We start from the raw sequence: 14,435 nt of genomic DNA on the forward strand, positions 1-14,435 counted from the left end.
TCCATTTTTGCTTAGAATCCTTAAGTATTCATTGGTGCTACAGCAGCAGATACAGTTACTGTGATCATCTCTTCCACAACTACTTATACATATATACATTGAGCATCCTGATCTTGGTATTCAAGGAAAGTTCCATCTTAAATATAAATAAATCAAACAGAAGCCACTGTATTTTCTTAACTCATTTATACCCTTTACTGTTTTTAACAGGAAACAAGCAAAGCCTAGTTCTTAACATCACAAATATACCTTTTGTAAATAAAACGTTAAGTTCAAAAGGGGGGCTCACCCACTAATGGGAAATAAGAGCTGGGATATATTTTAGCAGGGGAAACTGAAAGGCAATCTGCAATTTTCTACCATACAAACACTGGGATAGTTTGAGAAGGAAGGTGAAAGTGAGAGAGAAAAAAGAGTGGATAATTCAAATGGGCCCATAGGGCCAGGTCTTCACTGTTGTGAATCGGGGTAGCTCCACTGAAGTCAACGAAGCAACCTGGAGGAGGATCTTCTCCTTAGTGTTTTCAATTAGGAGAGAGCTGTCCTTCATGGAGGACAGTGGCTTCCACACACATCTCTCTCCCCCACGATTCTGTTGTCTCCAAGCGTATGAGGGGAGAAGTAGCTCTCTCCCGTTTCAGTCACCACTCCAAAAACACAGCTACAGCAGAGCTTGGAGGCAGACATCACCTCTGGCACCTCCCTCCCCCCGCCTCCCTCCACACACACACTTTTGTTATTGTTTTCTAGCTTTTGAAAGGGTACAAGATGCCTTTCTTTATGTGGCCCTTTTGCATTAGATAAACTTTGGGCCCCAATTTTCCACTTCTTTACACCACATGTGGTCATCCACATTTGTGCAAAGCAGGTGTAAAGCTACTGCTGGTGTGAGTGAGTGGACGATTCCCATTTGCTAGTGGTCTACACACACACTTTGCATTGGTGAAGATGACTACACAATACACAAACCGTAAGGCAGCGGAAACTACAGGCCCATTGTTCCTAGAGCAGTTCGGGACTATATAGTTTTACCGATGTCCTTGACATGTATGTGTCAGGAAAGAACTGAGATTAGTGTTTGCTAGTTATGCTACAAGGCCAGTGAGGGGACCACAAAAATTAAAGCTCAAAAGACACTCCCTATCAGAAATCTTTAAATGAGATGTATCTAAGGTACGTACATATATGGCCTCCACCACCCTAGTATCTGAGCACCTCAAACTTTAATGGATTTATACTCACAACCCCTTATAAGATAGGAAAGTGCTATTATCCCCATTTTTACAGATGGAAATTGAGGCAAAGAGAGACTAAATGAGAAGCCCAAGGTCCCACAGCAAGTCTGTGTCAGAGAAGAGAACTGAATCTGTCTCCCCCAAGCCCTGGGATAGCGTCTTAACCATTGGACCATCCTTCATTTAAAGCTTGGGACTGCAAGTCTACTGAACAGGTGTTTCCTCTAAATGTACCAGTTTTGACCAGAAAGAGTGTTTGTTGGACAAAGAACAAGAATTTACTCAGTCACCAAGAGACCTGTTCATACCGAACTCAGCTAAAACTCACCCTAACATGTGTCATAAATATTAGTAAGGCTAGGATGACTGGATGCTTCCCATGTTACTGCTACCTGACAGGTGTCTCATACATGAACAAATGAAGCAATTCCCTAACATTCTGGAGAGCATCTGGATTTAAATGTTAACTATAGCTGGCTCCATCAGCAATAAGTACATATGCATATTCTCTTATTATTCCTTTCCTTCCACAAGTCCACTCCACCATCTCATTAATGAATTTTTAAATGTTTGTCCTGCCACTGACAGAATGGCAGTACAAGACAAAACCCTCTCACTCCTCTTTAACAGGTCAAGAGTGGAATCAGCTGAATCCTGACAGTCACACCCAGCCCTCTTCAGCCGGAAGAATGGGTCAGCCCAACATGGGAACTCAAAGGACGAAATAAAAAGAAATTCAGACGAAGAGAGAAAAGCAGAGATCCTGTATGACCCTCCTACTCCTTCACCCTTCCAAACAGCTACCAGTGCCAGCTTTGCCTATCTGGGAAACGGGGCACTGCTATTATTAACATCTGCTGGTTGCACTGTCCCTGATACAACGGTTTGCCTCTTCCTGTTACTGACTGACAAGAACTGTTGTCTTTGGCTGGGGCAATTCGACACAATGCTGACCAGGCAGGACAAAGCAAAGAAAGCAGCTCTGTCTTGGCTTGGAGGCCAGCACTGTGGCAGCCTGCAAAGAGATTAAGCAAAAACAATACTTTCTGGGTACCAAGAGCCACCCTGGAGAATCCGTTTGCTATTAACAACAGTAAGAAGAAATATCAGGAAATAAAATAATGTTTAATAGTAGCTAGCCTAAATCAAAAGACAGGGAACACCAACCAGATGTGTTAAGCTTCATTCAAATCTTTGAGCTTCAACTATTTGAGGAGTTAATGGAAATGTTAAATGACTGGGGAAAATATTTAGCACTAACTGACAATTTGCTAAGAAGATCGCACGCTTTAGACTTACATTTCTTCCAAGGATTTGTCATAGCTTGATTTTAAGTTAAACATTTAATGTGCACTCCAGTTACACTGCATTGCTCCCTATAAAACTAGTCTTCCAACAAGTTTTAAATAGAATGCCATCCTGAAACAAAAGAGGACGACTCAGAAGTGGGTTATTATTGTGCTAAAAGTGTCTTTTCAGAGATGCAAGGAGAGCGCGTAACAAGCAAGAGGAACTAGAATTTTTCTCCTAAAAGACGATTAATTGCTTAGAGAATTTTATGAAACCTGGAGGGAGGATTCTCAGCCATTTAAACCTGTGCAAGTGGGTGTCACATGCGTGCTCTGGCTTGGTAGAGTCTTACTCTCACTTTGCACAGGTTTAAATGATTTCACAAGATGCATGGTAGTGGAGAATCAAGTCCATAAAAAGGGAAGAAGAGATGATATTGGTGCCTATACCTAACACTTTTAATGGTAACAAGATAATGAGGAGTGGGATAGCAAAATTATTTGGGCCAGATTTTGGCAGCTCTTGCCCAGGTCAAAAGGAATGCCCATCTCCCTTGAGCACCACAGTGCGAGCACTCAGAAACTTGCTCTCCCCAAGTGGAAAAAGATGGATCCACAGCACTTCCACTAGTACTAGACAGCAAAAGGAGCACGGATGGGTGGAACACTAGTCATGACCTTTCCACACCATTGATTGTACAGGGCAACACATGCCACTCTCTTAAGGGAGAAGAAGTTGTCACATCCTTCATTAGTGTAATATCTCAGTGCCTTACAACTTTTAATGCATTTATCCTCACAACAGCCCGATGGTCTAGGGAAGTATTATTATCCGCAAACTACAGCTGGGGAAAATGAGGCAGAGAGAGCCTAAGTGATATGCTCAAAGTCACACAGGCAGCCTGTGGCAAAATACGGAATCAAACCCAGATGCCTCAAGGGCCAGGCTAATGTCCTACCCAACTGACCACCTTTCCTCTCCTGTGTTTGTCCACCATGCCTCAGTACTCACAGAGGTATTCTCATTCTCTAAGCACCCCCAAAGGCAGAATGTTTTCCAGTCACTGCCTAACCATGGCTAATACAACCATAAATAAGGTTGAGATTCTGTCACAGGTATTTTTAGTAAAAATCAGGGACAGGTCATGAGCAATAAACAAAAATTCATGGAAGCCTGCGACTGGTCCCTGATTTTTACCAAAAATATTGAGGTGGGGGAGAGGAAGACAAACAGAACACAGCCAGGGGCTTGCAGCTGTTCCAGCCCTGCCACTGCTCCTGCAGCAGGGGCTAACCACTGCTGCCCCTGCCCCAGAGGGGCTAACCCAACCCCAGCTGCTGCTTCAGCCCTGGGGCCACTGCTCCAGCAGCCCTGGGGCTAACAGCTGCTCCAGCCCTGCCCCAGAAGAAGTCACAAAGGTCCCAGAAAGTCATGGAATCCATGACCTCCATGACAGAATCGTATCCTTAACCATAACCTAATACTTTGAGTTAGAATATGGAAGAATGATTGCTTTTGGAATTCCTGGGCATCTTAGGATGAGATATTAACAAATGTTAAGGAGATCAATGAAAAGGAACAGAACTGGTAAGCAAGTTGGAGAGACTGATTTACAAGGAAAGATTAAGAACAGTTAAATATGGATCACTTGCCCTCCATCTAATTAAACAAGGTACCCAAAAAGAAAAGGAGTACTTGTGGCACCTTAGAGACTAACCAATTTATTTGAGCATGAGCTTTCGTGAGCTACAGCTCACTTCATCGGATGCATACCGTGGAAACTGCAGCAGACTTTATATATACATAGAGAATATGAAACAATACCTCCTTCCACCCCACTGTCCTGTATGCATCCGATGAAGTGAGCTGTAGCTCACGAAAGCTCATGCTCAAATAAATTGGTTAGTCTCTAAGGTGCCACAAGTACTCCTTTTTCTTTTTGCGAATACAGACTAACACGGCTGTTACTCTGAAACAAGGTACCCAGTATGACATTACTCAAGTTTGTGCTACACCTTCCCTCATCTACACCCATTAAGTCAGTTGGGTTATCCAGGTTAAGTCCAGACAAGATTTGGCCCTACATTAGCAATCCAAACAAGTGCAAATAAAATGGGCAGGGAAGTTTACCCAGAATGCTCTGGATACGTGACTGGAAATGCATGAATGCTTTAGCATCTTCTTCCTTCTTTGTTACCAAATTAATGTTAAAAAATAATGAAAGAAAAAAAATTAGTATTCAACAGATGCCAGTGTGTGAGACTGAGCAGTTGAAATGACAGGGCCATAGACCGATCATCTTGTTTGTGCAAATGAGCACACAGAGTTTAAAAGAGGGAAATACAACAAACTGAATTCATGAGTAGAGAAAGAATACTAAGCAGAGCCATGTCCCAGATTCAGGGACTAGCCTTCAAGGGAGACAGCTACAAGGAGAATTCTGTGTGGGGGTCTCAGAAAAAACACTATTACAAATGCCCACATCAGCAAAGGCAAGGAGGGGGTGGAAGGTAAATACTGTACCCTCTATTGTAATATACCTAGGTGGGAAAACAGCCACTTTCTTCTCCTCTGTTATTTTATAAAGTATTTTTGGATCATCGCGCTGACTCGGAATGATACAGTGCTCAGATTAGAGCTTAGTTAACAGTTAAATAATTAGCTTCTTTTTCAACACTCGGAATAGTCACAAAAAGGTGAAAAATAAAAGGAAGTTACCATATAATTCTAATTTATTTGAGAAAAGTTTTTTTTGCGTTGTTTCTTAAACTGTATGGACTGAATGTAAACACTCTGATGCTGGTAATGACAATTAAAAGTTCAAGCTCGTTAGATAGTTGGATTGCCTCAAGTCATATGGCATTGATTCAGAGTTCTGACTAGATGAGTGTAACTCTTAATATCAGGTGGAAGACTTGGAGAAAAACAAAACAAAACAAAAATTGCCAGGGCATTGACTCTCTCAGGAAAAGGTAGCAGGAAACATAGGATTAAAAGAATTTTAGAAAACAACCCTTTTCCTTTTGGGGCCATAAAAGCCTTATCTGAAGGCATCATGTCTTGAAAAACTAGACTTTAGTACTTCATGGGAATAAGCTATACTGACATAAGCATCCTTATACCTGCAAAACTGAGTTCACACTAAGGGACTGCACTGTGTTAACAGCATCAACCAACACTCAACCAATCCTGTTCATGCAAATGACTTAGTGTCTGTTAGAGACTGAGGTGTGGATGAAGTCTGAGAGCTGAGCTCCACCTAGATCAGATGGTGACAGTCTTCACAGGGTACAGGATACGGACCTTGCTATAAGTTATCCATGCCCTTATCACTTCAAGATCAGAGGACTGTGATGTACTCTACCAGGGGTTATTGTTTGAGACCACAGGAACTGAAGCTGTTACTGAATGAGCTGGCTAATTTTCTGAGTGGAGTTTTGTGCTGGCAGCACATAACCCCAGTGCTTCAGGTGTGAATAGGCTGCCAGCAAGTTTCCATAGGAACTCAACATGTTTATTTAACCTTTAAAGACTGAAGTAGTTTGGGATCTAGTACCCTAAGAGTCTGTTTCCCACCATGTGCAGTACAGCCAGAGCACTGTGGTCAGGGGAGGCACTCAAACTGGAGCTCCCCTCAGTACAGAAGAGAGAGACCTGCACTTGCTTCCCCCTTGGTCTACCAGAGTCCAGATCTGATCATCTTCCAGACACACTGCAAGGCCCCATCTTTTTTTCCTGGCACTTAGGGAGGGGACTCCTGGAGGAAAGTTCCTTTATGCGGTATGTAGAAAACTGGAGGGGAGGAAATAGCTATTTAGTAACTTATGATGGTGTATTTAGTACATGTTTCTATTGGATACCATAGGAGATGGTCACATTTAACTGCTGCGGTGGTGCCCACAGGACAGCATAACTAAAGACCTCAATGAAAAAGACCTCAATGAAGAAGACTCCCAGCAAGTGACTACCCCTCACATATCATGGATCTCATTTTCCAGTAACAAGATGGAAGTGATGTCACAGAAGGGATGCGGCAATTACTGCTACCTCTCTAGAGCCCAGGACCATGCTGGTCCTCGGATGCCTTCCTCTCTTTATGGCTACTCATTATTTTATTTCTCTCACTACCTCTCTCTTTTCCTTCCTGATTTCCCAGCAGATCGCCATATTTGGGATCAGGAAGGAATTTTCCTCCAGAGCAGATTGGAAGAGGCCCTGGAGGTTTTACGCCTTCCTCTGTAGCATGAGGTACAGGTCACTTGCTGGAGGATTCTCTGCTCCTTGAAGTCTTTAAACCATGATTTGAGGACTTCAGTAGCTCAGACATAGGTGAGAGGTTTATCGCAGGAGTGGGTGGGTGAGATTCTGTGGCCTACATTGTGCCGGAGGTCAGACTAGATGATCATAATGGTCCCTTCTGACTTTAATATCTATGAACTCTGGTGTGATTAGAAAGTTCACTATCTGCAAACACTTAAAGGGGCTAGCTGAAAGTCTGCATTCTGAAAACTTTCTCTGACTGCTCCAGCATTCATAGACAGTGTACGTTGAAGGGTTGTGGCATAGCTAACATGAATTCATGTAAATGGCTTCTAGAAGCAGAAAACCACTCCCATTACTGGTGCAATGTGAACGCAGTGTGGCTACCATGTATCCAAAAGCTGTACCAAGGTCATAGCTTTTAAGGCTACTGTAAGGGACCGTTATGATCATCTAGTCTGTCCTCCTTCAGAAAGGATCTCACCAGCTCAAAGGGAGATGAACACCACACCACTGACTCACTTCTGCACAGCTAGTTAGAGACACAGCCTGTTTATAAAAACAGCAATTGACAATAGGCCAAGTACTATACAGTAGAATTATTAAACCACTGACACTGAGTAAGTGTTGTGCTAGGTTATAATTGGTTTGTGCAGTTTGAGAGTTATAAAAGGAAACTGAAAACAATGTGGTCAAGAAACCACACACATACACACACTATTAATACTGCAGCCTAATTTTCATGATGGTAAGAAATGTAACAGCTGATGGAACACATTTAGACCCTAAATCTGCAATCAGACCCATGAGGATGAAAGGATCTGCCTGGGGGGTTCCATTTGTAGGATCAGGGTTAGTTTTTGCAATGGATCAGCACTGAGAAGTCCAACGGGAGAAGGCCTCTCCCAGGCCAAGAAAGGTCTGTGGGCCTTTTCTAGATAACACTAGATACACTAGCACCATTCTTACCACCATATGTTTTGTGCAGCCAAAACTGATGCCTAAGTCAACAATACAAGGCTGAGAGTTTAGTTGGGGGATAGATGTCAAATCTTGTAAGAAGTGTTCATAATGTAATACAACCACAGAATCCGATACAGGAAAAGATTTTAGAACAAGTAGTAATAACAGCCAACTAGATATTTGTCATTTTCAAAATGGTTCCCTTATAATATATGCTTTGTATATTTTAAGCTTAAAAATGGACATAATTAACTGTATTAATAGGGTGCCTCATACCCAAAAGTATATGGGTACCCAGCATAATATAAAACACAGAGACAATCTAGCCCAATAACTACCAGTGTTGGTGTGGGAAAAAAATAATCTACTACCAAACTGTCCAAACACAAAGAAAACACCTTTTATTAGCTTAAAATCAAAGTTTATCGGCCTCACATTCATTGTGGCAGTATCTACAACTAATCTACAATCTGGCAGTCATGTTTGTGTGTGTATTTTATATATATACATATATATACACAAATAAAGAGAGACACACACACACGTACACACGTGGTATGTTTTGTTATTGTAAATATATTCATTGTGACCTGTACTTTGGATCAGTAAATATGTCAAATTACACATTAATGTTAGCATAATAGAATACAAAGATACAGACGTAAGAAAGATTACTTCCAGGACAGTGGTAAAACTAACGGTGAAATAAAGCATGCACCAGACATATACTTCTGGCCTAATTTTTTTCCCATTGAAATCAGCAGCAAAACTCATTGTCCTCAAAGAAAGAAAGATTTGTCCCTTTCTTTATCTCATCTCCAAAGCACTACTGCTAGCCAGTCTGGAAGGAGGAGTTTTGATCGTCTGGAATGGTACACAGATTGCACAAGAATATAATGAGACATAATTTTGGACAAAATATATTTCTGTCTGAAAAATTTCAGAGTAACAGCCGTGTTAGTCTGTATTCGCAAAAAGAAAAGGAGTACTTGTGGCACCTTAGAGACAATAAATAATAAATAAATTGGTTAGTCTCTAAGGTGCCACAAGTACTCCTTTTCTTTTTGTCTGAAAAATGTATTTCAAGTAACACCTACATTTACTACAAGAGAAAAAAGCCTTCCCCACCCCTTATTTTTGGTTTGTTTACTTTAGGTAAATAATAACACTTCAAATATAGTCAATTTCATAGATCCACTAAATGCACCCTCAGTTAGTTGATCAAATTCTCCCTTGCTGTAAAAATATCGGAGCAGAAAAACCCTTACAACATTTTCTTTCAAAGGCATTTCTAAAAATCCAAAATATACTATTTAAAGGGAGGTCTATGAACCGGAACTTTTACAGGTCAGTCAATTTAAAAAATATTCAATGACAATATTCCTCTAAATGACACTTTTGATATTTTTAATAGCATTCTTCACACACAGGATCACAAAGTACTTGACAAAAAAGATTAGAGAGAGATTTCAAGAAAACCTGTAAATTCAGCAGGAAACACTTCCAGATTAGACACCACAAGTAAACAACAAATGAAGCCAAAATCATTTCACCATGTACACAAACCAAAAATCAGTCCATCATTCATAAATTATCATTGTAAAGCTCAAACAATTTGTTTCACAAAAGGAAGAGACTGATCATCTAGGAATATGGTGGAAATTCAAATGGCTAATGTCTGTTTTCATCCCTCATCAATATCCCTCCTCAGTTCAATGGTCCATAGGCAAGTTCTACATACAGTGACATAGTGCCTGGCTTTTTCAAAGGAATTTGAGGGTGCTAAGCCTTTCAGAAAAATCAGGCTAGTTACGATCTGGTTACTTCTTATTCCTGTGTTGATAAGATTAAGGACAGTATCACTTTTGTACCAGTGGGGGGAAAAATTCAGAAACTGCTTTTTTTCACTTTTATAACCCAAAACCAGCCAAACTCCCCCAGCCCCACCCCCCCCAAAATGTTGGCTAAAAAGAAACTGCTGTCCATACCTCAGGAGGATTCATGCTTTTTAATCCCCCATGAGAGACTTGTTCCAATCACTATTCAGTAATAGGTGGCTCTCCTTACTTCAAGATACAGAACTGTTCTGAAATGGTTTAGTTATCTCTAAGCATCATATCACAGAAGATAAATAAGTGTTAATAAGTACGGAGTATGATCAGGGTTTTTTTAGTTACAGTTCCTGTAAATAGCCTCTGTGAGCTATACCATCTGTAGCAAAGTTTCCTCATTTATTATATCTTTCATAATAGCTGTTATAGTTTGGTAATGCCTCTAGAATAGAACAGCCTTTGCCAGAGGTTCTTTAAACTGAAATAATACCATTTCTGGCAAAGAAAAAGTCAACACACCTTCATAGTTCTTTGAGACTTGTTGTACAAAAGGAGAATATTACAACAGAAAGATCTCATTAACAGAAACATTTATTTTTAATTACTTGTAAAAAAGACCCCAAACCAGTGACAGGAGCTCATACTTGTACCACGGGTGTGTAGACTTAAATAGAGCCCTTTATGTAAGTGGATTTGAAACACCCTATGGTGACCTACAACATTAAATAACTGTGTCCTAGGTGCCAGCCAGCACAGAAAGAACACATAGTTGAACAGCCATGGACAAAAGGGGCTCAGAGTAGCACTGCACAATACACGAGGCAGCCTCATTTCTTCCTTCCCCCACCCTACCTACAACCAGCTCTCCCTAATGCAATCACTAACTGCCCTCGGTAACACAGGATGGGTTTCCTGCAAGCCCTTTCATAAGGCTTTGTTTAAAACATGGACACCAAGAATAGCAGATGATCCTAAGCAGCAGCAGAGTTCACAGTGAGTGGAGCTGTCATGGCTTGGATTAGAGAGCCAGGACTGGAGTGTGCATGGAGCCTGCCAGTTTTTTGTTCCCTTGAGGACGTGGCCACACAGACACACAGGAACTCTCTTCTTTCCACCATAATTTGAGACTCTCTGCCTATTCTGGGGTTGTTAAGCCTGGGAACCGGCTCCCTATAAGAAATCTGCACCCCCCACTACCAGCAGCACAAAGGTACATTACCTTGTTCATACGATCACAACCCACCTGCACTAGACACAGGTGGAGAAGGCTGGGGGCAGCAAAATAAAACCTCCCTGGATAACAGAAAGCTGGACACAGCACAAAGGGATCAGAGGGGTGGAGGGGTCACCACCCAGCCCCCTACCCACACAAAAAATATGACCCTAGCCCCTCCCACCCTCCAAACAGCCACCCCTCCCCCCCTCACACACACACACTTCACAACTCCAGGCAGGGCCAAGGGTTGGCGGCTCTTGCCTTTTTTTCCTGCAGAAAACCTGTCGATTGAAAGGATTAACCCGAGAGAGAGTCTCGCTGCTTCTTCCTCGCTAACAAGCCGGGTGGAACCGAGATAGCAAAGTACCAGAGGCGGCAGCGCCCGCCAGGCTGCATCTTCCTCCTGCGGCTGGACTTGTGCAAGCCCCAGCCCCCGCCCCACACCTGCCTGCTTCTGGGGCCAGAGATGCAGAGGGTGGGGCGGGGGAAGGGGGGGGCTGGACAAAAAGGACCCCGGGCAGTCGCAGCAATTCAGTGGAGTCACAAGAAGAGTGGGCGCCAGTGCCGCTGGGACAGGCGGCGGCGGCGGCAATGGTGAAGTCACACACACACACACACACACACACACACACAATGCACCCTCGCCTCTCTCCGGCGCGATTGCGGCTGGGGCGCGAAACAGCCCGAGGACGCCGCGGCTCATGGCAAGGCATTCACCGCGGGCGTGGAGGAAAAGAGGGCAGGAGAGACCCAGATCCCCCACGTACCCTCTGGGTGCTGGGCGCCGACACCCACACAGTGGCCTAACCTACAACCCCACGTGGGGCAGCCGTAGGGCGCTGACACCCCCGTAACACACCCCGCGCGGCTGGGTCCGAGGGGCCACTGGCCGAAGTACCAGCGCCAAGTTCGTGCCCCCTCCCCGCCTTCGGAGCGATGCGCAGGATGCTGCTGCTGCCCGCCCGCCCCCCTTACCCGTCTGCCGCTGCAGCCTCGGCGGGGAAGGAGAGATGCTGCTGTCGCCTCCGTGCCTGCGCCGGCCGGCTGCCTCCCCAAAGCGGGCGGCTCCTGCGGCCGCTGGCATGGACCATGCACCGCACGCTTAGCGGCCTGGGCAGGGCGGCGGCCGCGCTCCGGGCATGGCTCCGAGCCCAGTCCCCTGCCCCGCGAGCCGCGCAGCCGAGTGTGCACCGCTCGGGGTTTCCAGGTGGGGTGGGGAGGGGTGGAGACGGAGGCGGGAGGGAGCCGCTAATCTGAGCACAAAGGCGCCATTAAGCTTCAGCGGTTTTGCCGCCGCGGACTGGCTGCCTGGAAGCGGGCGCTGGGTTTCCAGCACGCGCACGTGGGCGCCCTCTGCCGACCGCACGCTCCCACTACAACTAGCGGGAGGCAGCCTCCCCTGCAGCCCCCGCAAGGCTCCCTCCCGTGGAGGCAGCCGCGGGGTTCGTTTAGAGCAGGGGGTGGGCAAACTTTTTGGCCCGAGGGCCACATCGGGGTTGCAAAGCTGGATGGCGGGCCAGATAGGGAAGGCTGTGCCTCCCCAAACAGCCTCGCCTCCGCCCCCTCCCACTTCCCGCCCCCTGACTGCCCCCCTCAGAACCCCCGGACCCATCCAACCCCCCTGCTCCTTGCCTCCTGACCCCGGGACCCCCCTGCCCCTAACTGCCCCCCCGGGACGTTACCCCCTATCCAACCCACTGTCCCCTGATTGTCCCCACCCCTATCCACACCCCCACTCCCTGCCAGGCCCCCCGGGACTCTATGCCTATCCAACCCCCCGTTCCCCCTCCCCGATCGACCCCGCCGAACCTCCGCCCCATCCAACCGCTCCCTGTCCCCTGACTGCCCCCCAGGACTCCCACGCCTATTAAACCGTCCCCAAACCTCCACCCCATCCAACCTCTCCCTGTCCCCTGACTGTCCCCCGGGACTCCCACGCCTATTAAACCATCCCCAAACCTCCACCCCATCCAACCGCTCCCTGTCCCCTGACTGTCCCCCGGGACTCCCACGCCTATTAAACCATCCCCGAACCTCCACCCCATCCAACCGCTCCCTGTCCCCTGACTGTCTCCTGGGACTCCCACGCCTATTAAACCGTCCCCGAACCTCCACCTCATCCAACCTCTCCCTGTCCCCTGACTGTCCCCCGGGACTCCCACGCCTATTAAACCGTCCCCGAACCTCCACCCCATCCAACCGCTCCGTGTCCCCTGACTGCCCCCCGGGACTCCCACGCCTATTAAACCGTCCCCGAACCTCCACCTCATCCAACCGCTCCCTGTCCCCTGACTGCCCTTCGGGACTCCCACGCCTATTAAACCGTCCCCGAACCTCCACCCCATCCAACCGCTCCCTGTCCCCTGACTGCCCTTCGGGACACCCACGCCTATTAAACCGTCCCCAAACCTCCACCCCATCCAACCGCTCCCTGTCCCCTGACTGTCCCCCGGGACTCCCACGCCTATTAAACCGTCCCCGAACCTCCACCCCATCCAACTGCTCCCTGTCCCCTGACTGTCCCCCGGGACTCCCACGCCTATTAAACCGTCCCTGAACCTTCCCCATCCAACCGCTCCCTGTCCCCTGACTGTTTGGAAAGTACCTCCTCATCAATTATTGGGAGTGGACTACATCCACCCTGATCGAATTGGCCCTGTCAACACTGGTTCTCCACTTGTGAGGTAACTCCCTTCCCTTCATGTGTCATTATATTATGTCTGCATCTGTAATTTTCACTCCATGCACCTGAAGAAGTGGGTTTTTTACCCAGGAAAGCTTATACCCAAATACATCTGTTAGTCTTTAAGGTGCCACCAGACTCCTTGTAGTTTGGAAAGTGTTTCCCTTTTGCCAGCAAGGCTGGCGCTGTGTGAGGCATACCCTGTCTCCCACTGTTAAAACTGCCCTGATTCAAAGTGGCCGAAGTTGCCATTCCCTCTGTATCTGAACAGTGGTGCTGGAACTAGGGGTGCTGCTGGCTTGGAGTAGTAATAACAAACACCAAATACATGGTTTCCGTTATCAGCACCCCCACTATAAAAATTATTCCAGCACTCTTGTATCTGAATGCTTGGTTCCTGCACCATTTTCTCTCTTGCTGGTTCATCAAATCATTCAGCAGCGGAACAAAGACTATTAGAATTAGAAAAACAGATGCAGGATAAGAACTAGATTTGCCTGCTAGAGAAGCAGGAAGAAACGTTTATTGAGGAGCCTTGATGACTTTAACAAAAGCCAGTTTCTCTCTCTCTGCACAAGCCAGAAGAAAAAGACTTCAAGAGAGGAACAGTGGCAGGAGCAGATAATCGTAGACATTAGAAATGGGAAATATTCTATTAAATCAACTAGACTACATCCCTGCCACTGGGACGGAAAATGTTAGTTTTGCAAAATAGAGCAAAAAATGGTAAGGCCAGCCATGCAAGCCTACCCAAAGAACTATGAAGCCTCAATCTTTTGGAGCGCCAATGCAGGACCTTACACTATATTCCAAAGATAAGTGGATGATGCTGTATAGGTATCACTTTCATTTACTCCCACCTTGGAGCCACCAGGTTTTGTCACTTCTATCTGCATAGGCAAAAAGACAATCTACCCCTTTTATGCCTTTCAAATACGTGTAGCCAGTTGTGTTCC

At 45.8% G+C, this 14,435-nt stretch overlaps 1 protein-coding gene across 1 annotated transcript in view; it reads right to left on the reverse strand.

The window, feature by feature from the left end:
• The window catches only part of RNF144A (ring finger protein 144A), a 100,252-nt gene extending 88,386 nt beyond the window's left edge, over positions 1 to 11,866 (reverse strand). The window contains exon 1 of the mRNA XM_077811560.1: positions 11,772 to 11,866. The gene's annotated coding sequence lies outside the window, so the exon portion shown is untranslated. The remainder of the gene's footprint in view (positions 1 to 11,771) is intronic.
• Positions 11,867 to 14,435: the final 2,569 nt, after the last annotated feature.

The sequence above is a fragment of the Eretmochelys imbricata genome, chromosome 3 (genome assembly GCF_965152235.1).
Source record: "Eretmochelys imbricata isolate rEreImb1 chromosome 3, rEreImb1.hap1, whole genome shotgun sequence".
Lineage (NCBI taxonomy): Eukaryota > Metazoa > Chordata > Testudines > Cheloniidae > Eretmochelys > Eretmochelys imbricata.